Raw genomic sequence first — 26632 nt, 5'->3', positions numbered from 1 at the left:
ACAAAGAACTCTTTAAAAAATGGCCCCTGTTAACATTTTGGTTCAATGCATTTTGATGTTCTATCATATGATTTTTATCATCTATGATTTTAATTCCTGAACAGCTTGTCTTAATGGCTCAAAACTTATCGATGTGGTTTGATTATTATGGTACTTTCTTTTAAAGATTTGTTTATTTTTATTGGTAAGGCAGATTTTACAGAGAAGGAAAGACAGAAACATTTTCCATCCACTAGTTCACCCCCAAATGGCTGCAACTGTCAGAGCGGAGCCATCTGAAACCAGGAGCCAGGAGCTTTCTCCCAGTTTCCTGCATGAGTCAGAGCTGAGCCATCCAAAGCCAGGAGCTTTCTCCCAGTCTTCTAGGTGAGTGCAGGGCCTCAAGGCTTGGGGCCATACTAGACTGCTTTCCCAGGCCACAAGCAGGGAGCTGCAAGGGGAGATTAACAGCTGGGTGAGGAACCCGTGCCCATAAGGGGTGCCGGCGCATGCAAGGTGAGGACTTCAGCTGTTAGCCTACAGCTCCAGACAATTGCTATGGTATCTTAAGGAGAAAACTTAGGAAGGCTTCTTCCCTGCATATTGTATGACACTAAACTATATTTTGAGAGTTTCTACATCTACATTTTTGGATTTCTACATTTGCTTTTATCTCCACACTCTAAGTTATGTGTTCTGTAGTTAGCACTTTCGGGTTCAGTGAGATCGATCTTCTTCCCATTGTCATATAAGTTATCGTTTCTATTTGGTTTTTATATGGCCTATTAAATGAGATAACATTTTATAGAAATCCTTTTCTTTTTAAATAAAGTATTATAGGTGTTTTCATTAATGTCATATTACTTATTTTTCAACTCTGTTAGTTTTTTTAATTGATAATGAATCATTGTTGCACACTTAGTATATGCTAAGTACTATCCCCAAAGCTTTGTATCTGTTGGGTTTATTCCCACCACAATCCACCATGGGACACTACTTCATACATAAAACCGCATAGAGAAGTTGAGTGACTCACCCATGTTGGAAGCATGATTTGAAACCAGATGCATGTGCACTGTTCTTGAGTGACATTCTTTAGCCCTGTCAACCACAAAATAGTGTTCTACTGTGAAACACGCATGGCAATGTCGTATTTATTTCTAGTATTTCTCAAAGGTAACCTTGTTTAATGATATAATGCTTCTAAACCCCTATGAATAAAGGAATCATTTAAATGCAAAGTAAACCTGAACATTATCCCTTTTACCTTCCTGTTGGACTGACAGGGATCTTTTAGAAACAGAAAAGTGACATTAATGGATTCTTTGTACGTTGCTACAGCACCCCTGTGCACCTCATGCAGATCTCTACAGTGTACTGCCATGCCCAGCCTGCCAGGCCTCCAGGGCCTAGCAGGAAGAATTGACAAGCTGAAAACCTTTCCTGAACTGGCAGTTAGCTTCACACCAGCAGGCAACGGGAATTAGTTTTTCACATAGCTCAAGCCCATGCATAGCCAAGGATTAGCTATTCACTGGGGAGCAAATCGGGACTCTTGGAATAAGCAATGATGCTGCATGGTTGAGGCACCGTTCTATACAATCCTGTCACTCTAGCATTGTTGGACTTTGTATGATTTTTTTTGTTGTTTGTTTTACTTTTCCTCACCATACTCCATGTGAGCTAAAGAATTATTGCTTATCGGACGTATACATTTTACTCTCACTCATTCCCATATGTGTGTGTGTATGTATATACATATATATACACATATAGTTGATGATCTATCATATGATTTTTATTGTCTATGTTTTTAATTTCTGAATAGCTTGTCTTGATGGCTCAAAACTTATCAATGTGGATTATTATATATATGTATATTATATATATATTTCGGTTTGAAAGACTGATCTGAAAGTAAGAGCATTAGAAAGAGAAAAAGATGAGGGATAGAGTGGTACCATTTGCTGCTGGTTCACTTCCCAAATGACCACAGCAGTCAGGTTCAAGTCAGGAGCCTGCAACTCCATCTGGGTTTCCGACATGGGTGGCGTTATCTTTTCCTTACTTGGAATTAAAACGAAATAACTAAAATTAAAACTCAAGTCTCCTATGGGAGTTTAGTGTCACAAGCTTAACTTTCTGAGTCCCATTCTTTTATATGCCATTTTCAGTATCAGCTATTACATATTTTTAAAAATATTTGATATTGTTATTATAGTTGGTGTGCAGACTTTTACAAAGAGAAATGAAACTCCTTAGACTATTATTAATCTCTTTTTTGCTAGGATATTAACTTTTATTTACCCAATATAATCCCAAATATTAGTACAGTATATGATCAATTCCTCCATCAGATCAGTCTCATTTTCTTGTTTCACTCATGACATTTTTGGTATCTATTTCTAGTTATGCTTTTTTCTTATTGTATTTCTCCCATTATATCATCTTTATTTGTATAGCAAATTTCTGACAAAATCTTGCTAGATTTTGTTAGATATATTCTCCGTAGAACTATGAATTTTAAATTAGTGATGTAAAATTTATATTGAATACACAGATCTGGAGTGAAGAACTCACTAAGATTTGACATCAGTGTATTTGCTGCAAACAAGTTGCTCAATTAAAGATGATTTTCAAACACAGAAAATTCTCAGAAAGGTCTCTGTAGGGCATAAATTACCATTGCTCTGATTTTTATTACCATATATAATGGTTTCTTGATTAACAACTTCAGGAAATTGAAATCATAGAATGTACTTTTTAACATCCATCTCTTTTGAAGTTGTCTAAATATTCCAGGAAACATTAATTAATATATTAAGAGAATTCCTGTTTTTGCTTTGCAATGCTCTTTTGGGGGTCACAATTGTGTTTTTAATTCCTTAATAGTTTTTCCTGCTGTCATAAAAGGATTATATTGCTTTCTTCTCCTATCCCACTTTCATCATTGCATGAAGCATTCTCTAGGATAAATCATATATTAGGACATAAAACATGTCTCAAAGAAATGAAATCATACCATGCATTTTTTTTCTGACCACAATGGAATAAAAATGAATAAAATCAGAGATCCTTGAAAACACACAAACATATAGTGACTGGCCAATGAACAACGAGTCATAGAAAACATTAAAAGGAATTTAAAATTTTCTTGAAATGCTTGAAAACAATGGCACAGTTTACACAGCTGTCAAACTTATGAAACACAATAGTAGTGAAAAGAGAAGAGTTTAGAGCAATAGGTGTCACCAAGAAATTAGAAAAATTGTGAAATCAATGCTCTGGTAACTTATTACCAGAGCTAGCAAAACAATAACAGAGTTCAAAATTAGTAGGAGGGAAGAAATAATAAAACTCAGAGGAGGAACACAATCAAATTTAACAGCATACAAAAGAGCAGTGAAGTGAAAAGCTTTTTTATTGGGGAAAAAAATTGATATACCCTTAGTCCCTGTAATCAAAAAGGCAGAGGGGAACCAAATTAATAAGATCAGGGATGAAAAAGGAGATACTGCAATCAATGCCACAGGAGAAAATGGAGTCATTAGGATTACAAGCACATATACGCTAGCAAATGGAAAAATGCAAAAGAATTGTATAGGTTTCTGGACCCATATAATGTATCGAATAACATGAAGACTAAATAGAACAAAGTGAAGACCAAGATTGATTTAACATGTAATAATGATCCTCCCAGCAAAGAAAACCTCAGGATTTAATGGCAGCATTGCTGAATTATACTAAACCTTTGAAACAAAATTAATCTAGCTCTTCTTAAACTATTCAAACAAGTTGAGCTACAGGCAATGCTTCGAAACTCTTCAAATCCAACATCATCTTAATTTTCAAACTATGGAAAAAAAAGATACAGGAAAAAGGACTACAAATTAATATTCTTGATTAACATAAATGCAAAAATCATCAACAAAATACTAACTAATCAAATCTAGCATCTTAGCTGAAAGGTTTTCAACTTGGAGCAAGTCAGATTCATCCCAGGAATGTACAGATGGTTCAACTTATGAAAGTAAATAGATGTGACACAGCACATTACAAAATGAAGAATATCTCAAAAAAATACAAAGAACATATTTGATAAAACACTGCATCTGTTCATGAGGAAATATTTTTTGTTTATTTTTACATTGGGTGTAAAAATAAACATACCTCTTCAGAATCATGGCAGCCTAAGACAAAGCCACTGTTAACATTTTCCTAAATGGGCAGAAGCCAGAGTCAAGCATCAGTGACTCACACTCAGGCTTTCACATGGGGGACCAGGGATCAACTCTAGAACCAATGCCCACTCTAGTCACTGATATTATTGAGGCAATGTAATGATATGATCAGCATTCATTTTGTGAAACAACTTTGGAACTCATGCCTAAGGGAAGATTATCAATTGAGGGCTACTTGCTGTAAAAAGCTCTAGTAGTTTGACTTTTTAATACTCAGATATAAAATGAGGTAATTGGTAATAGCTGGAAACAAAATAAAAGGAAAGATACAGATGAGGGCTTTTTTGTGTATAAGTGGTTTTTCAATGTATGGAAGTGGAATAAGGATCTCTACAGAGATCATTCAGTAAATAATTCAGTAGACAGTCAAAGTCCCAAGGATAAAACTTGTGGAAACAAGAAAATAGCTTAAAAACACACTAAGGACAGGCCTGGTGCAAAGGCTCAATGGCTAAATCCTCACCTTACAAGGACTAGGATCCTGTATGGGTGCCAGTTCATGTCCAGGCTGCTCCACTTCCCATCCAGATCCCTCCCTGTGGCCTGGGAAATAAATAGAAAATGAGCCACTGCCTTGGGACACTGTGCCCACGGGGGAGACCAGGAAAGAAGTTCCTGGCATCTGGCTTTGGAAAGGCTCAGCTACAGCCATTGCGACCATTTGGGGGAGACCCAGCACATAGAAAGTCTTTCTCTCTGTCTCCCCTTCTCTCCATAAATTTGATCTATTTTTCCAATCAAGGCAAAAAAGAAGAAATCTTACAAAGAAATTTTTTTAAAAGTTGGGGAATAGCTTTGGGCATAACAGTAAGATGCCACATAGGATTCCCATATAGTGTATCAAAATGCTTGGGTCTGTGTCCCAGTTCCAGTCGGAGCAGCACATGTGGTTGTTCACTTACTTGGTTCCTGTTTCTCCCATGGGGACCTCAAGTAGTCGCGGCTATTCTGGGTATCTGGGGAGTGATTTGGGTGGATACAAAGGACGGGAGACCTTTGTCTCTTTTTCTCTCTACCTTCCAAATAAAAATACACTGGTGTTCAAAGATGAATTAAAAAGCATTGAATAAAAAAATAATAAGAACCAATTAAATGATTGATATTTGTAATCATCACTATCAAGAAAAACTTTTACTAGAATAATAAGTGCCTTTTCACCAATAGATTTTCAGATATCAGAGACTTGAGTGATGACTCAATGACAATATCATTTAGTAAATCAGGTATATTTACATACAGAAAGTATAAATGTAGTCTCATGTAGTTGCCTTGCAGAATAATCTCACAGGTTTTTCACAATTCCACATGTTTATAACAGTACATTTTTGAGTGCATTTTTCAGAGAAATGCTCACAACACTTATGGGATTAGTAGGGGAAATTTATCAAATTGTCCTCTGTGGAAGTGGGGAATTAAAATAAAAAATGATTTCTTATATCCGGAGGACTGGGTAGTAAGTACAGACAGGTTGGGCTGAGGCATGCTTGTGAAAATAACTAAAGCCCTTGTTAGAGCTTCCTCATTCAGTCGGTGCCAGGAAAGCACTATATATTTCTTGGCCAACTTGCGTTACATGTGGAAATGTGAGTTATTTTGATTCTTAAAATGTGAGTTGAAATGGCATGTATTTAGAAGATAGTCATTGTTTTTGAGAAATTTTTTCTTCTGTCTCAAAAATGCACATGTTTTAGACAGTAGTCCACTCTTGATCTTAGAGGCTAAACCGAAATATGTATACCTCAGAGATACAAGACAGCAGGCAATGCAGGTAGGAAACCAATGTTTGTTTTTAATAATCAGTAGGATCTGGGTGAAGTATGTTGTTATAGAACAACCTACAAAAGCCAACAGGTGCTCTGCAATACTGTATCGCAGGTAGGAGGGACCAACTGTAAACACAGAACAACATATCTGGGTAAGTATTAGAGAAGTAAAATCCAAGCTATTTCCTGATATTAGTCAAATCAAATATAAAACATCAATAAGCTTAACTATATTTTAGAAGATATGTATAACTTCAGTGAGATATATCAAAGCATCAGAATATTTTCCTGAGGGAGTTAAAAAGAACGATGCTGAGTAAAATGAGAGAAACATGAAAGAGATTTAACATTTCTTAGCAGGCGAGTATGTGTAGATGTGTGATAGATAACCCCTTAGAGAACATGTTAACAGTGCAGCCAGCTGGGGCAGACTTTCAGTGTGGTGGATGAGGGGCTAATTGACATGTTTGCACCCCATTTTGGAGTTCCTTAGCTCTGCTAATGTGCACCTTAGGGGCCATCAGACAAAGGCTCAAGTATTCAGTCCCTCTACCAACTTCAGCCTAACCCAGCTCTGGCTGTCGTGAGCAACTGGGAATTTGATTAGGAAATGGAAGATTTCATTCTCTCTATAACTCCCATTCATTTTATTAAATAAGAAAATGAATATAATAAAAACAAGCTCTGCTCTGGCCATTGTGACCACTTGGGGAGCGGCCACCGGATGGAGGACCTTGCTTTTTGTTTCTCCACCTCTCTGTGTATCTGCCTCTTCAATAAAAACAAATAAATCTTAAAAAAAAAAAGAAGTTAATTAGTTTTAAGGATTTAATGAAAAGAACTGATTGCACGTGCATCAGCGGAGTACCCAAGTATTTAGTCTTACCCTCATTTCACTTGAGAGTCTCCCGAGATAGATCATATTTTGTGGAAATTAATCTGAGTTGGTGAATAATGCAAAATTTTACTAAAATTTGTCCTGAAAACAATTATCCATAGAAATGTCCTTTAGCATTCAAAAGAGGATTTTTGCTTCCAATATGATCTTGGCGGCTTCCAGTAGATATTAATACATTAGGACTCTGAAAGAGCCACTTTAAAATAATGTGTTTGGTTTTGTTTAATATGATGCTCAAAATTAATTTGTTAATAAACATTTTCCCCTAATTGATATCAGTATCCTTAGAATTGAAACTTTTTTTTTTAAAATGTATTTATTGAATTAAATTCAGAGTTACAGAGATAGAAAGAGCATGAGAGAGAAGAAAAGAGATCTAAATCCATAGATTCACTTCCCAACTGACCGTATCAGCTTGGGCCAATCCCAGCTGAAGCAAAGAGTCAGGAACTTCACCCGGTTTCACATTTGGGTGCAGGTGCCCAAGCAGGTAGGTCATCTTCCACTGCTGTGCCATGCACATTATTAGGGCATGGGATTGGAAGTGGAGCACACAGGGTAGAACCAGTACCCACAAGGGATGTCAGTGTCACAGGTGGAGGCTTGATCTGTTATGCCACAACGCCAGCCCCCAAACTGAAACTTTTAAAGTCTGTTATAAATATTTTAGAAGTTATTTGCATGTTAAAAATTTGAAACTTCAGCAGAAACTATATTGCATGGGTTTTGATTTGTTCTGTTAGTTTCATCTCTTCAAAACACTTTCTTCTGATTAAACTCTTCAAGGACTCATAGATCATACAGCAGCATCATTTTCTTCAAGAAGGTTCTTGATTTTCATTTCTTCAGCTACACGTGAGTCATTTTGTAGCATGATATTTAACTTCTTGGTGTTGTTCATTTCTTTTTTCTTCCTGATGTTGATTTTGTTTTGTGTCTTTTCATTTAAGGGGGTGTATAGTAGCTGTGTAATGGAGACTCATATCTAGTAACATGTCATTTAACTTCATGGCATTGTAAATTTCTATTTTTCTTTCTATTGTTGATTTTGTATTATGACTTTTCATTTGAGGGGATGTACAGTAGCTGTGAAATGGAGACTAACATATCCAGATGTGAGGATACAATGTAGTATGCATCTCTACTTCCACACAAACATGGACTTACAATGAACTGTTTACTACATCTTGACAATCGATGCAGGACTCTCTGCCATTGTCCATGCCCACAATGATGGACATATGACTGTGCGAAGAACTATACTTTAGTAATGATATAGAGGAACTAGGTGGGCTGGGGAGGAATTGGGGTTGGGATAAGGGAAATTGCAGGAGCCTATGGAACTGCATCATAAAAATAAATAAATAAATAAATCCTGAAAAAAAAAAAACAGAACTTGAGTAGTATAGCTCCTGGCATATTTATTCAGTAAATATTTCATATAGTTTAAAGGCAATGTATGTGTACTTTTTCGGTTGATAATCTAAATAATCTCCTGAGATAATTGTAATCAGTGCTTTTTATTCCTGCTGAGAAGAAGATGAAATAAGGTTTAATGGAATTGGCAAATTTCCAAGGACTTATAACTAATAGCTTAAAGCAATTGATAATTTTAAGGGAGATATTTTTAAATGAATGCTTCCCCCCCATTGGTCTCAGTTTATTTCATAAATATCTAATGTATTCAGTGTTATAGATTGCCACGTTGTGCAGATCATTCTCTCAGAGTATTTCTAAAATCAGGGCCTGGTGTGGTAGCCTAGCAGCTGATGTCCTCTCCTTGCACGCACTAGGATTCCACATGTCCTGGCTGCTCCAATTCCCATCCAGCCTGTGGCTTGAGAAAGCGGTCGAGGATGGCCCAAAGCTTTTGGACCCTACAATTTCGTAAGAGATCCGAAAGAAGCTCCTGTCTCCTGGCTTCCGATCTGCCTACTGTGGCTGCTTGGGGAGTGAACCAGTGGGTGGAAGATCTTTATCTCTGTCTTTCCTTGTCTCTGTCGATCTGCCTTTCCAATAAAAATTAATAAATCTTAAAAAAAAAAAAAATCGAAAATCAAACGCACAGACCAAAACCCAGAAGTTATTTAAGAGATAAGGTAAGACAAAATCTAAAGGAGAAGTAAGTTTTGGTTTTGTTTCATTTTTAAATTAAGCTTCTAAAAGAAGTCAAAAAATGATATCATAGCATTTGCTTTGCTGTGAGACATAATAAGACCAGAATATACCGTTTTGCATTGAGCAGTGAAAATGACATTTGATGAATACATACTGTAATGTATTCTGAAATTTCCCAGCATAAAATGACCAGTAAATTGACATAAATTCGGTAAAATTTTCCAGTCTTTAAGGTTTCCCTGTTCTGTAATGACTGCATTCAAGAGAAATGAGTTCTTGCCCATAGGATTAAGTAAGGGAAGTAACTGGAGCCATTTGTTCAGACACGCATGCGCACAGAGTGCTGAGGGAGCAAGCAACCTGTCCTGTGTCCCGCTCGCCCATTGCCTTATTAGCATTCGATCTCAGTTTAACTGTGTATTTGTTTGTATTAGCCTACCTGTGCACATTGCCACCTCTTAGGATCTTCAGTTTGTTGTGTGGAAGAATCAACAACCATCTAATATTATTTTTAAAACGTCTGAGTTTCTTGCTTTATTGCTTTTTTAACATCAGGCTAGAAGGGGACAAAAAGACATGAAATATGGCATCTCCATGTTGGAACTAGAATTCTTGGCTGCCAAACTAAGATCTGCAAGAATGTGTAAAGTTCCAAGAGTAAGTTAATCAACCATGCCCTTCTCAGGTGTTCAATCACTGTATTTCACACGTGTTTGATGTATCTAAGGCTTATGTCTTCCTCTCATTGTAAGAGCTGGATCTACACTGACGAAGAACATCTTGGAAAACACCTTTCAACCCTTTTACCTTGCTAATAAGAAAGGTCTACCGTGAGTAGAAGCTGTGGCTACCGTTTTGGGGTTTTATCTTTTTTGAAAAAGTGACATTGTATTCAATTTGACCTTCTGAGAAATTGAGAAAACTTGGACCCGATGTTGAGATCACCTGGAGGAAGGGGGCAGTTCATGGATGGCCTTGGACACTAAACTGCCTCAAAAGAGAAACAGACCAACATGTTTAGTGGTTGGATTTTAGGATTTCTTGTTAAAGTAAATTATTCTGATGAATACAGTAAATTTTAAAGAAACACGCTCATAAAACAAATTAAATGCAGAACTTTTCCAAAAATGGAATAGCCATAATAACAAAAGCAAAATAAAACAATGATAAAATGATCCTTTTCAATGGCATTTTATGATTTAAAGAGAATATATTTACTTTGCAATACAGTGTCGAGAAAAATATCTTGTTTTGTGACCTTCTGGGTAACTCTGAACATTATATAAATACTGTGTCTATGTTTCTGCACCTGTGAAAGTCCACGCAGTGTGAACTTACGGACTAAGCAACTGAAAGATACAATAGGTTTCAAAATATCCATTTTACATAGAAGATAACTTAAGATCACATAAAAATTTAAAACCTCAGTAACAATCAACATTGAATAAACTAGAACACTGGTGCTTTTTAGCACAATGACTACCTCTGAATACACAAGGGTTTCACTGTTTTCAAACATGGAATATCTAAAATTCTGGGATATCTAGAATTCTGGGAGTCTATAAATATTTTTCTCAGAAATATGGGTATTAACAAAATTAGTGTATTTATTACTTCAGTTTGAAACCATGCTTTATCAAGCATCCTTACTGTTTGAAGAAATTCTATTTTATTTATTACTGTTTTAGGATTTATTTATTTTTATTGGAAAGGCAGACTTATATTGAGAAGGAAATACAGAAAGGTCTTGTGGCTGCTGGCTCACTCCCTGAGTAGCTGCAACAGCCAGAACTGAGCTGATCTGCAGCCAGGAGCCAGAAGCTCCTTCTGGGTCTCCCATGTGTGTACAGGGTCCCAAGGCTTTGGGTCATCCTCCTCTGCCTTGCCAGGCCACAAGAAGTGAGATGGTTGGAAAGCAGAGCAGCTGCGATACTAAGAGGCGCCCATATGGGATCCTGATGGATGAAAGGAGAAAATTTAGCAACTGAGCCATTGCACCAGGCCCTGAAATTATATTTTATTTATCTTTCCATTTCCAATGAATGTTTTAACATGTATACAATTAAAGCAACAATCACAATAATGTATTTCATTAAATACATCTAGAAATAATGATATTTATGAACACATTGCTATTTTATCCTATATATGTACTATATAATCTTTTATAAAGATTTATTTATTTTTATTGGAAAGGCAGATTTACACAGAGAAGGAGAAACAGAAAGATCTTCAATGTTTTGCTTCATTCCCCAAGCGTATGTAATCCTGAAGCTGAGCCATTCTGAAGCCAGGAATTCTTGATCTCCTACATGAGTGCAGGGTCCAAGGTTTGGGCCATCTTCTGCTGCTTTCCCGGGCCACAAGCAGGGAGCTGGATGGGAAGTGGAGCTGCCAGGACATGCACCGACACCCATACGTGGTTTGGGCGGATGCAAGGTGAGAATTGATACTAGTGTTACCATAATTTAGGCAAGTATTCTAGATTAACCAGAAACAAATGAATAAATAGTCTACATAAGTTAAACAATTCACCTTCATTTTCAAACAAATTTTTGTTTGGTTTTGTTACCTTATCTCGGCCTGTAAATCAGTCAAAGATTTTTTTTTAAGCAATTTTTTCAGTCTAAAGCATATGGAGTTCAATTTTTCACTATAAGGCAGAGACTAAAAAAGATTACTACTTAAGACATTTCATGATTATCTTGAATGTTAATAGTTCATTTGACTCAGTATAAATTCTGTCGTAGTTTACTAGCAGTGGTTTTGAAGATGAGGCAGTATTTTATCCTTTTGTATTTTAGTATTTGCATTATGCCTGGTAAGTGGAAGTAAATGAATGAATAGATTAAAAGACTATATGCCAGGAAAACACGCAGCCTCCTGCGGTTGTGTGCTGCTCAAAAGCTGAATGTTTCATAGGAGCATGGCCCAAACTCCCGTCTTCAACTCCTCCCCCGCTTTTTGCAGGACTTTGAGATATTAACCCTGTCATGATTCTGTCTGCTGTGACTGTGTTCTCCTTCAGAGTCAGCAGACCACGTCTGCACTCTACAGAGCAGATGGAGTCCCTTCTTGCTATGCACTTAGCTGAACGCTAGGCTCCTTTTCTCCATTTCTTTTAACAACTGGATAATGGCACAACCATTCTGCATTCATAGCTGTCTGGAAACCTTATCAACTATTCTAGGAATACAAAAATCTCACAATGTTGCTTTACTTTTAAATGTCTAAAGAAAAAACAAACAAACAAAATCCTTCAAATAATAGGACTGCTTGCTGAAGAAAATGTTCAGAGCAATTTAAAGTTACCCCAGGAGCAAGGATAAGCTTTTGTTTAATAATTTATTCTTTTTTGTGTTACTTTTCTCTGTTCCTTTATGTTAACAACCTATCAGAAATGAAGGAACTGTACATTTTCTGAGATTTTCTACACACTACTCTGTTTTCATTGAAAGTTAAGCAAAAAGAGACTATTAGAAGTCTCTGGAAGCTGAATATATTATTTCTAGGCTATTTAAGGGAATTTATTAAAAATGCATTCTCTGAAATTGATTGGAAAGAAAGCAAAATCCTGAGAAAGATCGCCAACAGTGGTTACTGGTCTTAGACAGGTGGACTTCCTTAGAACAGTCACCTGCATGGAATTCTGAGCAGTTGCTCCTGATAGAACTTTTCCAGATAAGCAAAAGAGATTGTAAATATTCAGAGCATTAGCCAGTACCTTATTTCAGATAAAATATCAGCAAGATTCAAAAGCTAGATGAAGTTCCTTAACTTTAAAGATTCATTGAACTTCTTGCTTCAGGCTTTTTGGCCAAAAGCTCTTCTAAATTGCTGAAGTGCCAGCGTTAACCTGAAGGCCTGCATTTTTATCAAGTTTGAGGAAATGTTTTCTACTAAGAATCGAAAGAGTTGCAATGGTTATAAAAAAAAACTTCGTAATTTTTTTAAAAGATTTATTTATTCGTATTGCAAAGCCAGATATACAGAGGGGACAAGAGACAGAGAGGAAGATCTTCCATCTGCTGTTTCATTCTAAGTGGCCCCAACAACTGGAGCTGAGCCAATCATAAACCAGGAGTCAGGAACTTCTTCCAGGTCTCCCAAGTGGGTGCATGGTCCCAAGGCATTGACTGTCCTCAACTACATTCCCAGGCCATAAGCAGGGAGCTGGATGGGAAGCAGGGCTGCTGGGACATGAACCATTGTCCATAAGGTTCCTGGCGCGTACAAGGTGAGGACTTTAGCCGCTAGGCTACTGCACCCCACCCAAACCTTCATAATCTGTTGAAAAATCCTAAGGATTGTATGTATTTGGTCTTTGGTTAGGTATCGACTGGTTGTACTTTTGCTCTTAATTGCAGATGCTATAATATTAGCAAATTGATATACCTAGTCAAATATTATTTGCCAAACTATTTTCATAAAAGCCCATACTTAGTCCAATACATCTGCTGACGATAAACGTATTAAGAGAAAAATGAAAGGAAATCTTGACATTAACATTACAGTTCTGACTTGGGACTCAAAACGATGGGTGACATGATTAATGTTGTTTCTTTCATAATTACCTTACAGGAATAAATTACAGAATTATTTAGGCTGATAAAATCTGTCCTCACCCTTCTATTCAAGTGGCAACTGTGCAAAGTGTAGGCATTCTTCCCAGGAGGAATTGGAAAGGTTCCCATGGAAGGTTGACCTTGTGAACTGCTTGCCAAAATAACAAGCAAATGTTACACATTTTGAAAACAAAACTGAATCCTGTGGGTCTCTATTTTTCCAGCTATGACTTAATTTGTTACTGAAAACATAATTTTTATTATTACTATCATTACCAAATGCATTATGATTCTTAGTAATACAAGAAATGTACCAAAAAAGAGCAAATCAGCCTACTCCTCAGTCCCATTGGTAAATAGACAAACGCAATTGGGTCCCAGCGTTGGTTTACAAAACCAAAGATGTAGAGAAGATTCCTGACTAAGGCAGATTGCATTTTCTGTTTTCTCTTTTGTTTTTGATTCTGTGTTTATAATAGGCGCCTTTTTGTACACATATCAAAAAATAAACAATAAAATAGGCTTTGTTGTGTGTTTTTTCAGATAAACTGTTTTGATGCATTTTATATTTATCAGTCTACTGTGGTCTTGGTTATGCTCACATTTTATAGATCACATAGTTTTATGGGCCGACTTACATAACTGTGTCAGGTCAGTAGATTCAACGACTGCAAAAATTTCACAAGATAGCAAGTTATCATAGATGCATCAGCAGTTTCCAAAAAAAAGAGATTAAAACCTAAAGAAAAATAATTTCATGTAGGTAAAGTAATAAACCAAGCTTATTTAATCAACCAGAAACCATGTACTCCAACTGTGATTTTAACTAGCCTTTTAGTACAGAGTTATCTTCCGTGCTGAATGAATGGTTTTAAATGATGGTCAGATTATGGACCCATGACTTTGGAGTAATTGTGTCAGATGAGTGCTTTAGAAGCACTGCACAGTTTTACTTCGGTGCTTCCATCTCAACACAGCATTGCAAGGGTTACACATCAAAGGCATTGGAAGAGGTTCATGATGAAGAAGGACAAGAAAGCTGAATTCTAAGGAGCCGAATTATCTTACCAAAATAGCTTTACTTACTGTTGTTGCTCAGTTCTTTCAAATAATGGTAGCAACAAACAATTATTTTCCCTGGTTTTGGGTTAAGTGGCTGGATAATGCATCCTATTTATACATATCCATAAGAGAGTAAGAACTACACATGAAAACCTACATTATTCCTATTTGCATATGTACCTCATGCTTTTTTCTTTTATTAAAAAGCAAATGACATTGAGAAATAATTGTATTGAGGAACTGCTCTTCTGGTAATCTGATGTTGCACTGTTACAATTCTGTGAGCAAAATATTAATTTTACTTTAGTTATGCTTAGCTATTCTATCATTTCTAATTTTTGATTCACTTAAAAGTGCATTGTCTTCCAAAGCCTACTCTGACTTTCTTTATCCTCTGGTTTCTTTCCTGTCCACATATGACCATTGTAGCTTCTTTTCTCCCTATACTATTCTTCTTTTTCTTATAAAATTTAAAATGAATAAAAGAAAGTGAATATTTAAGAACCTAATTACCATAGATCATGTGACTATAACAAAGATAACTGCATTACTTTAATATGCCTTAGGAATTACTGACTAAGCACACACAACACAAGATAGCACACTGCAGTTTCATTTGAACTATAGGCATAGCTGCACATTATAAAAGAAACTGCACTTTAATAAAAGCCAATAAAGCCATCCATGATTTTGCCATAGACATTCATGGTCTTACTAACAATCTTGAAAGATTTCTCAGAGCTGAATATTAAATATATCCTTATTTGATAAGAATTGCAAGCTCTTCCAAAGCTGCTCTCTGGCTGGTGTTTACAGTATTTGCAGTGATTTTCCACTACGGCCTGAGTTAGAGCTACACAGCGGTGTATCCATGGAGGATTGGTCCCATGATCCCCTAACAATGTCAAAACGTGTGGATGCTCAAGTCTCTTTAGAAACAATGGCACAAACTGAACATATAATCAATGCACAGTTTACTTTCTATTTTAAATCACCCTTGGGTAATTTCTAATAGTCCGCATTACATAAATGCTATATAGAACAATGTTATACTGTATTTTCAGAGAGTGACCAATGATAAAAATATATTCATTACATGTACAGTATAGACTTAAATTTTTTAAGGATATTTTAAAACTTAGGGCTGGCTCAGTGGTTCAATTTGTTTTGTTTTGTTTTGTAAGATTTATTTATTTTTATTGGAAAGGCAGATATACAGAGAGGAAGGTCCTCTGTCCGATGATTCACTCCCCAAATGACACAACGGCCGGAGCTCCATCAATCCGAAGCCAGGAGCCAAGAGCCAGGAACTTCCTCCAAGTTTCCCACCTGGGTGCAGTGTCCCAAGACTTTGGGCGGTCTTCCACTATTTTTTCAGGCCTCAAACAGGGAGTGGAGGGGAAGTGGAGCTGCCGGGATTAGAACCAGTGCCTATATGGGATCCTGGAGCGTTAGGGGTGAGCACTTTAGCTGCAAGGCAACCACTCATGGCCCTCAATTGCTCAATTTGTTAATCTTCTGGCTGCAAATGCTGGCATTCCATATGAGCACTTATTCATGAACAGGCTGCTCGGCTTTTCATCAAGCTCTCTACTTGTGGTCTGGGAAAGCTGTGGAGGATGTGTCAAGTCGTTGGGGCCCTGCACGATCATGGAAAATCCTGAGGATGGACACTGGCTCCTGGCTTAAGATTGTCTCAGCTCTGACATTTTCAGCTATTTGGGGGTGAACCAGCAGATGGGAGATCCTTCTTTCTATGTTTCCTTCTCATGGTAAATGTGTCTTTCAAATAAAAACAATCCCTTTACAAATTTTTAGCACATGATTGATTGATTAATCAAAGAGTGGTCCACTGCTTTTTATACTGGTTGTCTCTTCTATCCACTTGTCTTTCTAGGAAATGTCTGTTGATTTTCAAGATGAAAATCCAGGAAGCTAGACCTTCCTTTCTAATGAAGTTTGCTGTTATTCTCTAGTAATATGTTCTAAGCTCTTACTGGGCATATCTTGGTCTCCCTCACAATTTTATTATAATGCCTTTCAGGTGGCAAGGGAACAAGATGTGAGCTGTGTAAGTGACTGAAATGACTCAATTTAATATTTATTATAATAACAGAAATTTACATGGCATTTAATTTTTTGCAGAAGCTGCTCAAAGTACTCGCAATATTTAAGTCAACAAACAATATTTTCTCCATAGACACATATGATTATTTTCTTATTTTGGGACATGGAAATCAAGCAAAGATGTATTAAGAAATTTCCCTAAGGTCACACAGCTCTTTCCCAGACTGCTTCCAAATTCCAATTTTGTTAGCCTTGCCAATTGACTTCCTAGCTGAAGAATCTTCAGTTATTTCTCAACTTCTGCCCAATAACTGTCACTTTCATTATCAGAGCAAAACAGAATTTCATTATATCACATTTGCCTAGATTTTTCAGATATGTATCTTTCAGATTTCCAAGGCTTCTCACATATTGAGTTGTCCTACTAGCACATACTTTTTTTGTTCATCCCACCACAATACGCATATTTTTCTATGCTTTAAAGGTATTTATCCCAATCTTTCCTTTCATGAACCTAGGAAAAGTCTTACTATGTTGTGAGAACAGCTGACTGGAGTTAGATCTTTGAGGATCTCCTAGATGATTCTCCGTATATGAACAAGTGGTGATTGGCCAAAGGCAGATATTAAGAACCACTGTTCCTCATGATTATATAAATGGGTGACAGTATTAAAATCAGAATTGGAGAGGAAAAAAACTGGCACCAAGATATCAAAATAAAGAGTTTCTTTGTACAAAACCTCAAGTTCTGGTTCATTTGCTTTGCTGCCTTTTGTCTTAATTTATTGGTAATACAAATTTTTATAACTGGTAAGGTAGAGCAGCAATAAAAATCAAGTTGTTAGCATATGGTTTCCTGTCTAGGTAGTTGGTGAGATAAATGCTTTTGCCTATGGTTGATGTGTTGCTAACACCTAGTTTTACAGAAATGAAATGTCACGAGCAGGAAAGTGTTCCTTATTACTTAATTTGTGACCTCCTTATGGATGAGACAGAGAATCAATGCCCTTCTATTATTTTCCATATTTTGTTTTATGAGTCCTAGCCATGAATAGGGTTGCTATTGATGAATACCTCATGCTAAATAGCAGATAATCTGATCGGGAACACTGGGCATTGGGGTTACAAAATTAATGCCTTGGAGAGGATTATTAAATGTCACATGTAGATGTCCTGCAGCCAACCTAGAGAGGAAAGAACGACTGTGCTCATTTTCTGTGACAGAGAAAGAGTCAAATGAAACAAAACAACAACATAGTAAGACAAGAGTCAACCCACTTTTAAGAGGCGATGCAATGCAATGTAAGATTTTTCTCTAGAAAATAAATTGTACTAAGCCATGTGCATTGCTTCATCTTTAGCTTTCCCCCCCCCCCCCCCCCGCCCAGAAAAAAGTTCCTGTGGAACTGGCATTTGGTACCTTGTAATGAAAACATTTGTACATCACTTAAAGCTGTCACTGTTAGTGGAAGAGGAAGGATTGATTATGGTGTCTAATTTATAGAGAGTGTTTCTGCTGTCATCTAATGGTTATGGCAAAAATGCTTACATCCCGTTACTTTCTATGGAATTCAAGGTGTAAGACCACAAATGGAAAATTACACAGTTGTAATGTTGTTGATCACATGCTACTTACCTTTAACATGCAGTCATGTGTAGAATTTGAAAACAGTCATTATTTCATTTTAGAAATTTATACAAGTTATATAATTACCTTAAAACACTGCTATACATGTCAAATATAAATTTCAAGGCGTTAATTTAAGATGAAAAAACGTAAATACAGACCTAACTTCTAATATTTAGATAAGCCTATAAATATTGCACAAAGTGAAAAGTTGAAACTGAAACTATTTCCTTTATAAACCAAGATTTTTATTAACTTTTTTGCATTCCAGGTCAACAATTAAAACTAGAAAATATTTTCAATTAAGTTTACTCATTAGACAAGCTTTAAGTAGGCATAAAGGGAGTAAAAATATTTTCTTAAGAAAAATGTACAAGATAAATAATAGTTAATTTGAAATTATTGGTCTAGTAAGGGCTATAAAATAATCAAAGATCTATACAACTTTCAAATATTTTTATTGTTGTTGAAAAATTTATTACCAATATTGTTATCATTAAATCTGCTATTGAATTTGACAGTGAATTAACTAATTCTTCAAAAATGCCTGTTTCGGGCCCGGCGCGGTGGCGCAAGTGGTTAAAGGTCCTCGCCTTGCACCCCCGGGATCCCATATGGGCGCCGGTTCTAATCCCGGCAGCCCCGCTTCCCTTCCAGCTCCCTGCTTGTGGCCTGGGAAAGCAGTCGAGGACAGCCCAGAGCTTTGGGAACCTGCACCCGCGTGGGAGACCCGGAAGAGGCTCCTGGCTTCGGATCGGCATAGTATCGGCCCGTTGCGCTCACTTGGGGAGTGAATCATCGGACGGAAGATCTTCCTCTCTGTCTCTCCTCTCTGTATATCCGCCTTTCCAATGAAAAAAAAATAATAAAAAAATAAATCTTAAAAATGCCTGTTTCATTAAACTGTTAAATTGGCCATTTTTTTATACCACCCACTTTAGACAAGCTTCATTTATGTTGCATTTGGCATATTGTTTTAGCATCTATTGATTCAGTGACTCAATCAAGTTACAGAATACTATCTCTTCAAGTATTACCATGAAGCAGCAATAGGGTCAGGCAGGAGTTTGTAGGCAGCTATTGTCAATCGAACAAAGGTCAATTTTGTAAGAGATGATAATGTTGGAGGTTGAAGTATCATGATGAACGTAGGGATGCTGATGTTGATAAGGGTACAGCAGACCGAAAAGCTGCAGCAAAACAAAGTTGAATGCCCTGTTTAAACACCATTTTCTCGAAGTGGATTGATTGTGGACCAGTTAATCATCTGCGTCCGTGATTTAGCCCATACAGGGACAGTGATGCATACCCAATTCAATCTCAGCCTGCTGGATGCTTTGTCATAAACTGAGTTTCCTCCAGGGTTTTTCAAACAAAGTTTTTGTACGTCTTCATGCAAGTGGTCCCGACTACAGACTGCATATATCTCTGGACTCACAATTTCATTTTGATGCTCCTCATTTTCACAGATGCTCCTAAAAATAGGTAAAATGTTTTCTTTTTTACTTACGTGCATTATTAAAATAATTAACAGAACCAGTGTATTTAAAGGGGGAACAACATAATACGAGGCACAATAAATCAGACTTTATTCAAAGAGGAGGGAGGAAAATTAATTTTTTAAAAATCTAATTATGTCTTAAAACACAAGGATCATCATACACAACTGCTAATTTTAAAAAGACAGAGTACCTTATATGTCCATTAGTATACCTACAATTATGAGAATATATTTATGTGTTATTTAGAGATTAAAAGATAAAAAAAGATAAAATCTTTAAAATAAAATGGCCGAGTCTCTTAAATACAGCCTTTCTTTTTTTTTTATTAATTACCCCACTTTAAGGTGTACAGCCTTTCATTTTCAAAGAAGGAAAGTGCAGTGACTTTTTCCTTCTTCTAGTATGAAGTGAGTGCAGAGAAGCAAGGTGCTTTTCTTTAACTGAAAATGAAGTGCACTCTGAAAGTCAAGTTGCATACATAGGACAAGAGAATCAGTGAAAAAGACAGCAACTGTGAGATACTCATGAATGTGTGACAATCTGATAGATACAAATGAAATATCATTTTTAACATGCGACTCCTTGATGACAACTTTGTAAACATTTAATAAATGCATAGGTAATTTGAGTTAATTCTCCTGTGAATTACATTATTAAATTCTACTTTCCTATGAAGACTATCTTTTTTGGCTTATTGATGAGAATATTTATTCTACTTACTAATTTCTTCATGCTATATTAGTTGATATGTTAAATAGTTATACAAACATAAAAAGCAAATAAAAATCTACAGAATTCTGAGATTTAGGATCCTCTCCAATGCTGAGAGCGAATGAAGAGTATGAATCGGGGGCAGGTATCATATGGACTATTTAACGTTTCTAAAGCAGATAAGAAAAAGTGAGCATTTCTAGCAATTTCTAGAACATATTTTACTTATGTAAAATGAACAACTTTCACATATTTCAGAATGCAGAATGAGGAGATTGGTGATACTTTCCACTTACCTTCCTTTCTGCCCATATTCCCACCTTTCCTCCTTCCTTCATTCTTTTTTTTTTTTGAATTTTTAACACAACATGCTTTAATTCCACATCACCATCCTAGACTTAAAGAAAATATGTGTGTATATACAAATACTATGGGATGTAATGCAGGCACTAGAAATAATAAAATTCTATATTTTGGAGGCTATTATTTTTCATAAAATATTTCAGTCCCCAAAAGATAAACATTACTTGCTTTCCCTGATATGTTAACTAATATGCAGAATACAACAATTGTACACTATATGCATGAGATTGACATGTTAAGATTTAATTATAGTTTATTACCTGCGTGTATATGCCTGAACAATAGTAGTTTTTTGTGTGTTGTGTTTTATTTTGTCTTCTACTTGCTATGTGTTGAAATCTTTGCCCATTGGAGTGTTACTGAGATTTTAATACTATCTGAGTCTATATCTGTAACTAGGTCGAATCCTATTAGCGATAGATCTTTATGACCCATCAGGGTCATGCTCAAAGGGAAGAGGAGTCTGGAATTGGATGTAGAATGGGAAGAAAATGAAAACAATTCCAAACTTGAACCAAAAACAAAATATTGAGCTATAGTTTTCTGATTTTCCTCTTTTCAAGATTCTTGAGAGTAAGAAATCAATGAAAATCCTTCAGTAGCTTTACTAGATGGGGTAGAATTTCTAAGAAACATTCAGATACAACATCACCAGAGGTGTTTGTGGTTGACACTGTGATTTATCAAGCATTTTTTTTTTTAACGGAAGTGTCCATCACCTGACTTCTGCGGAGGTTGGTGGTTGCTAACTCAAAGCTTTGTGCCCCTGTGGAACTTGTTTTTCATCAAAAGAAGCTTCCTCGATGGAAAGTCGCACAGCTTTCCCGTGGCTGTTGGAAAATGCACTGGAAAACGCAGGGCACAAAGATTTGGGTTTCACACCTTGGTTTGAAGTTCTCTGAAGATCTGCTTGAAGTTCAGAAATTCGCGTGAGAAAGGCTGAGGCAGTTGTTTCCACAATGATGTGCTTACCTTCTCCTTCTGCCTGCTTTTGTTTCTGTTTCTCTTAATAAGAGCTCTACTTACTCGATCAAACCCTAGTTCCAGACTAGTTCAGAAAGAACCCCCTCTTTGACAAACGGGGTAGTCCTTGCAGTTCCTGGAGGGCAGCAGGTGATGGCTTCAATAGCTAGGTCCCTGACACACAGCATACAGACTGAGTTCCCACTTCTAAGTTCCCAGCTTCAGCCTCAGCTCAGTCAGGGCCAATGCAAACATTTGAGGAGCAAATTACAAATGGCATCTCTCTGTTTCTCTTCCTCTTTCATATAAAAAAAATATCATTTTTAAAAAATACAAAGATAAAAATCATGCTTAGTTTATATTTGGTTTACAGCTTTAATTATAAGCCTAATTCCATAGGTAGAAAAAAAAAAGAGAAGTCGGTGTAAATCTTTTCATAAATAATTGATGCTTTGGAATGCAATTTGCTGTTCTTAACTTCTGAGGAGTCTAGGAAAAATAGGACAAAGGTTTCAGAGGCCTTGTGATTGATCTGTGTTCTTGCATTTTGCAAAGAGCATCAGTCCAGTTTCATTCTTGCAAGGAGTTTAAAGCAATATGCTAGTCCATTTTATTTGTTCACATGCTGGATATCTATGAAACTACTCCTGTATGACAGTCACTGTTCTATGCACTGTAATTCAAATAAGATGTAGTTCTCAAATGCAAAGGAACTATATGCTAGCAAGACTATAAATTACAAAACTAAATGAAAGCAATGTAATAGATACCATAATAGCCATGTACACAGGATCTATATGAGTAGATGCGATAGGATGAAAAGCTTCCTGGAGAAAGTGGAGATTTAGTTGACCCTTGAAGGACAAAAGGAAATTATCCAGGTAGGGGATAGGGAAAAATGTGCAAATGAGAAGTTTAAAATATTTTCTTTGCGAGTAGATGCATATTCTGAGACACTTGAAGAAATGAAATATAACTCAGTATTATTAGTAGGAAAATATTATCATTTAAATCTGAAGCACTAGGCAATGACTTGACTTTAAGCCTGGCAGAATTAGGATGGGCACTCTGATGGAGATTAAATATAGGAATTTCGTGTGCAGACTTGTTCTTCACAAATGCCACTCTGAACAAAGGCCACTGTACCTCTATCTCTCACTTAAAGGTCAAATGGAAAATGTCACAAGGTTCTGGGTAATTACCAATGGCATGAAGTCATTCATTGTTTAATGGTCCTTCTTTAAGACTCAGTCACATAATACAAAAAAAGCCAGATCTGACAGTATGAAGTTCGGTAAAGTGAGCAGGAAGGATAGAAGTAAAAAGGAATGTGGCAGGGCCCTTCTCACCACATCCCCACCCTGCCATGCCTAGAGAATTGAGGCTAATGAAATCTACCTGAATTGCAAATTCAAGGGTTAGGTTGAAAATTTCAGAAATGTTTCATGAAGATAGCTGATAACATACCAAATGCACACTCCTTCTCCGTAATGGCTTTCAATTTCCTGGTCACAGGGATGGAACGAGAATTATTCAGATTTTATGAAGAATTCAGCTCAGATCTTGAACTTCTACAATCCAACGATGCTCAGCATAACGCTCTGTAATTATATTTTCTTGTGGCTGGCATGGTGGCATAGCAGGCTATTTATGCCCCTGTTTTACTGGCATCCCATACGCATGGTAGTTTTAGTCCTCGTTATTCCACTTCTGATCCCGTTCCCTGATAACATGCCTGGGAAAACAGAAACGGATGACCCAGATGCCTGTGCCCTTTCCCCTACTGGGAGGAAGTTTCTAGCTCCCAACTTCAGAATGTCCCTCATCTCTTTGCTTTCTCTCTCTCTGTGCAACTCTTTCAAGTAAAATAAGTTAATATTTAAAATATTAGTAATAACTATAATTTCTCATGGAACAGGTTGATCATCCCCATCTTACTTAGAAAAAAACACGCAAGCAAACAAATTTTTTAAAAAAATATATGTTTGTCTGGTTTGCTTTTCTATTCCACACAAGCTTCCGTTTTACCCCTCGCACAAGCACAGACCTTCCACCCAGACAGATTGAGGTCCATGCTTAGAATCAGCACGGACATGGAGTTAGCATACTTGGGTTCATCAGCTGCTCTATGGCAATCGTCTTTTCACGGTGATTATGCCTACCTTGCTTTGTTGCTTTCACTCTTCTTTGCTATGTTTAAAACTTTTGGCTTTGTAATTTTCTGACTTGATCTTCAAGCATGACAATAGAAGCACTGGCCTTCTGGACCTTCTTTAGCAGAAATCGTGTCTGAAAATATCTAGACAATTCTTGCTTCCAGCATAATAATTTGACTTTCATTATTCATTGATACTTTAAAAACTAATGATGAATAAATACACCTGCATTTATTAATGTTTTTAAATAAACTTGAATTGTGCTAATCACAACAGAATTTGTAAGTGTGAAAAATTGCTACAATTGGACTATATTTTAGGTTTGAAAGGAATGCACTGCCTTACACACATTACATAGATTCTCAAATACACGATTGCAAATTAGAGATTGACAATGATGGGATTAGGTTTCTTATTTCTTTTTATTGGAAAGCCAAATTTACAGAGAAGAGAGAAAGATCTTCTGTCAGCTGGTTCACTCCTCAAATGGCCAAAACAGCTGGAGCTGAGCTGATCTGAAGCCAGGGTCACAGAGTGTCTTTGGTGTCTTGTACATGAGTGCAGATTCCTAAGGCTGTGGGCCAACCTCTACCGGTTTCTCAAGCCACAAGCAGTGGGCTGGATCAGAAGTAGAATAGCCAGGACACAAACCCTTGCCCATAGGGGATCAGAGCTCTTGCAAGGAGAGGATTAGCCAGTTGAACCACCCCGCAGGACTGGGATTACGTATTTTGTTTTTCAAACACTGAAAAATAAATAAGCTATATGGTAATTAAGCAATTGTGATCAATCTAGATCTCAAAATTCTGCAGTCATTTGATTTATTTGGGAATTTGTGTATCATAGAACATTATAGACTTTTAGAATTTTGGCTTATTAGTCTACTTTTACCTAAGCTGAATCATCGTACTAGTTATTACATGCACTTACCATTGTTACTAGGATGCAACACTTTTTAAAAGTATATATTTTATTTGTATTGGAGAGTCAGATCTACAGAGAGAAGGAGAGACAGAGAAAGATCTTCTGTCCACTGGGTTACTACCTAGGTGGTCACAACAGCCGGAGTAGGATCAATCTGTAGCCAGGAACCAGGAGCTTCTTCTTCTGGGTCTCCCACATGCATGCAGTGTCCCAAATAACTGGGCCATTTTCTCTTGCTTTTCCAGACTACATAGAGCAAACTGGATGGGAAGCTGAGCAGCTAGGACAAGATCCAGTGCCCATATGGGATCCCGATGCATGCAAGACAAGGATTTAGCCACTAGACTATTGGGCATGGCCCAAGGATACTAGACTTAAAAAAATAATAATATGTAGGAATGGTTATTGAAGCAGTAATTTGTGGTTGTTCCACTTGTTTCCAACAAAAACTGCACATTCCTTATGCATCCTTTACTCAAAAGATTTTTTGTTGTTCGGATAAAATACAAGTTATTCCCTAGCCCTGTGTTTTCCAGGCTTTGTTTCTGAATGATTCTTTAGGGATAAGGTTAAAAATGTTATCTATGGATATTTAATAATATTATAAACTTGAACAAGAAATCCCAAATGGACAATTTGTTAATCATCCAAAATTTGGTCATATCACAGGTACTTGAAATAATAGTTTTTCCTATAATATGCAAACTTCACCAAAATGCTACATTGTACTGTCCTGATCACTTGCAAATGACTCAGAAACACTGAATATTATCTTCACTGACATTTACCTTCTAAAATCTTTGATTTCCTCTGGGTGTCTAATGGATAGCAGATGACTGAATTATTAAATTTTGTTGATCAAATGATGGATATGCCAATTACCTTGCATCTTTTTATATTTTACACATGTATTGAAATGTCTTACTTTGTCTTATAAATGTGTACAAATATGTTGCTTAAGAATGAAACGGTCAATTTAAAGAATAGAAAGAAATTAAGTGATGGGTGGGGACAGAGTGCAACTAAAGGCAAGATAAATGAGTTCGGGCTTGCTCCTAAACGGAATCCTGATGATGACAGGATCTCTGAAAATTGGCAGGAAGACTCAGGTCCTATGTGTTCATAAAAAGCAGATCCCGGGGATTCATGCGGTTTGCTTTTGAATACTCCAAATATAAGTGACCATGAGTGCTTAACCAAGGGGAATATCAATGCTAACTTGCTGATTAAAAGATTTCTCTCAGTTTTCTCATATCCAAAGAGATAATTCCCCAAGTGAAAGGAAGATATTTCCCCCAACAACATAGGTTGTTTCCTGGTGTCAGTTAGCTAGAACCTCAGAGACCCATTTACAAAATTTTTAAATTATAATTATTGTTCCTTTAGTTTTGTGATTTTGAAATTGTGTGTTGAAAAATTCTGTAAGATATCAAAATTCGGATTAAGTGACCCAAACTGTTTGATAGTGACATTGTGGACATAAAGGCATCAAGCAGGGGGGATACTTAGACTCTGCTCCAAGATTTACCATATTCTTAAGAAAACAGCAAAAAAGAAGAGCCTGAATTCTGAACTACTCATAAATTGACCTAAACCTAAACCTTTTAGGTGTTTTATGTGTGCACACTCCGCAATGAAGTATTGATGTGCTCTTTAAGAACATTGTGGGGTCTGCCGCCATAGAATAAAGGTT

Source organism: Ochotona curzoniae, unplaced genomic scaffold (genome assembly GCF_017591425.1).
Source record: "Ochotona curzoniae isolate NIBS_2020 unplaced genomic scaffold, NIBS_Ocur_1.0 contig_43, whole genome shotgun sequence".
Classification (NCBI taxonomy): domain Eukaryota; kingdom Metazoa; phylum Chordata; class Mammalia; order Lagomorpha; family Ochotonidae; genus Ochotona; species Ochotona curzoniae.
The sequence above is the reverse complement of the archived record's forward strand: the minus strand, read 5'-3'. Positions refer to the sequence as shown.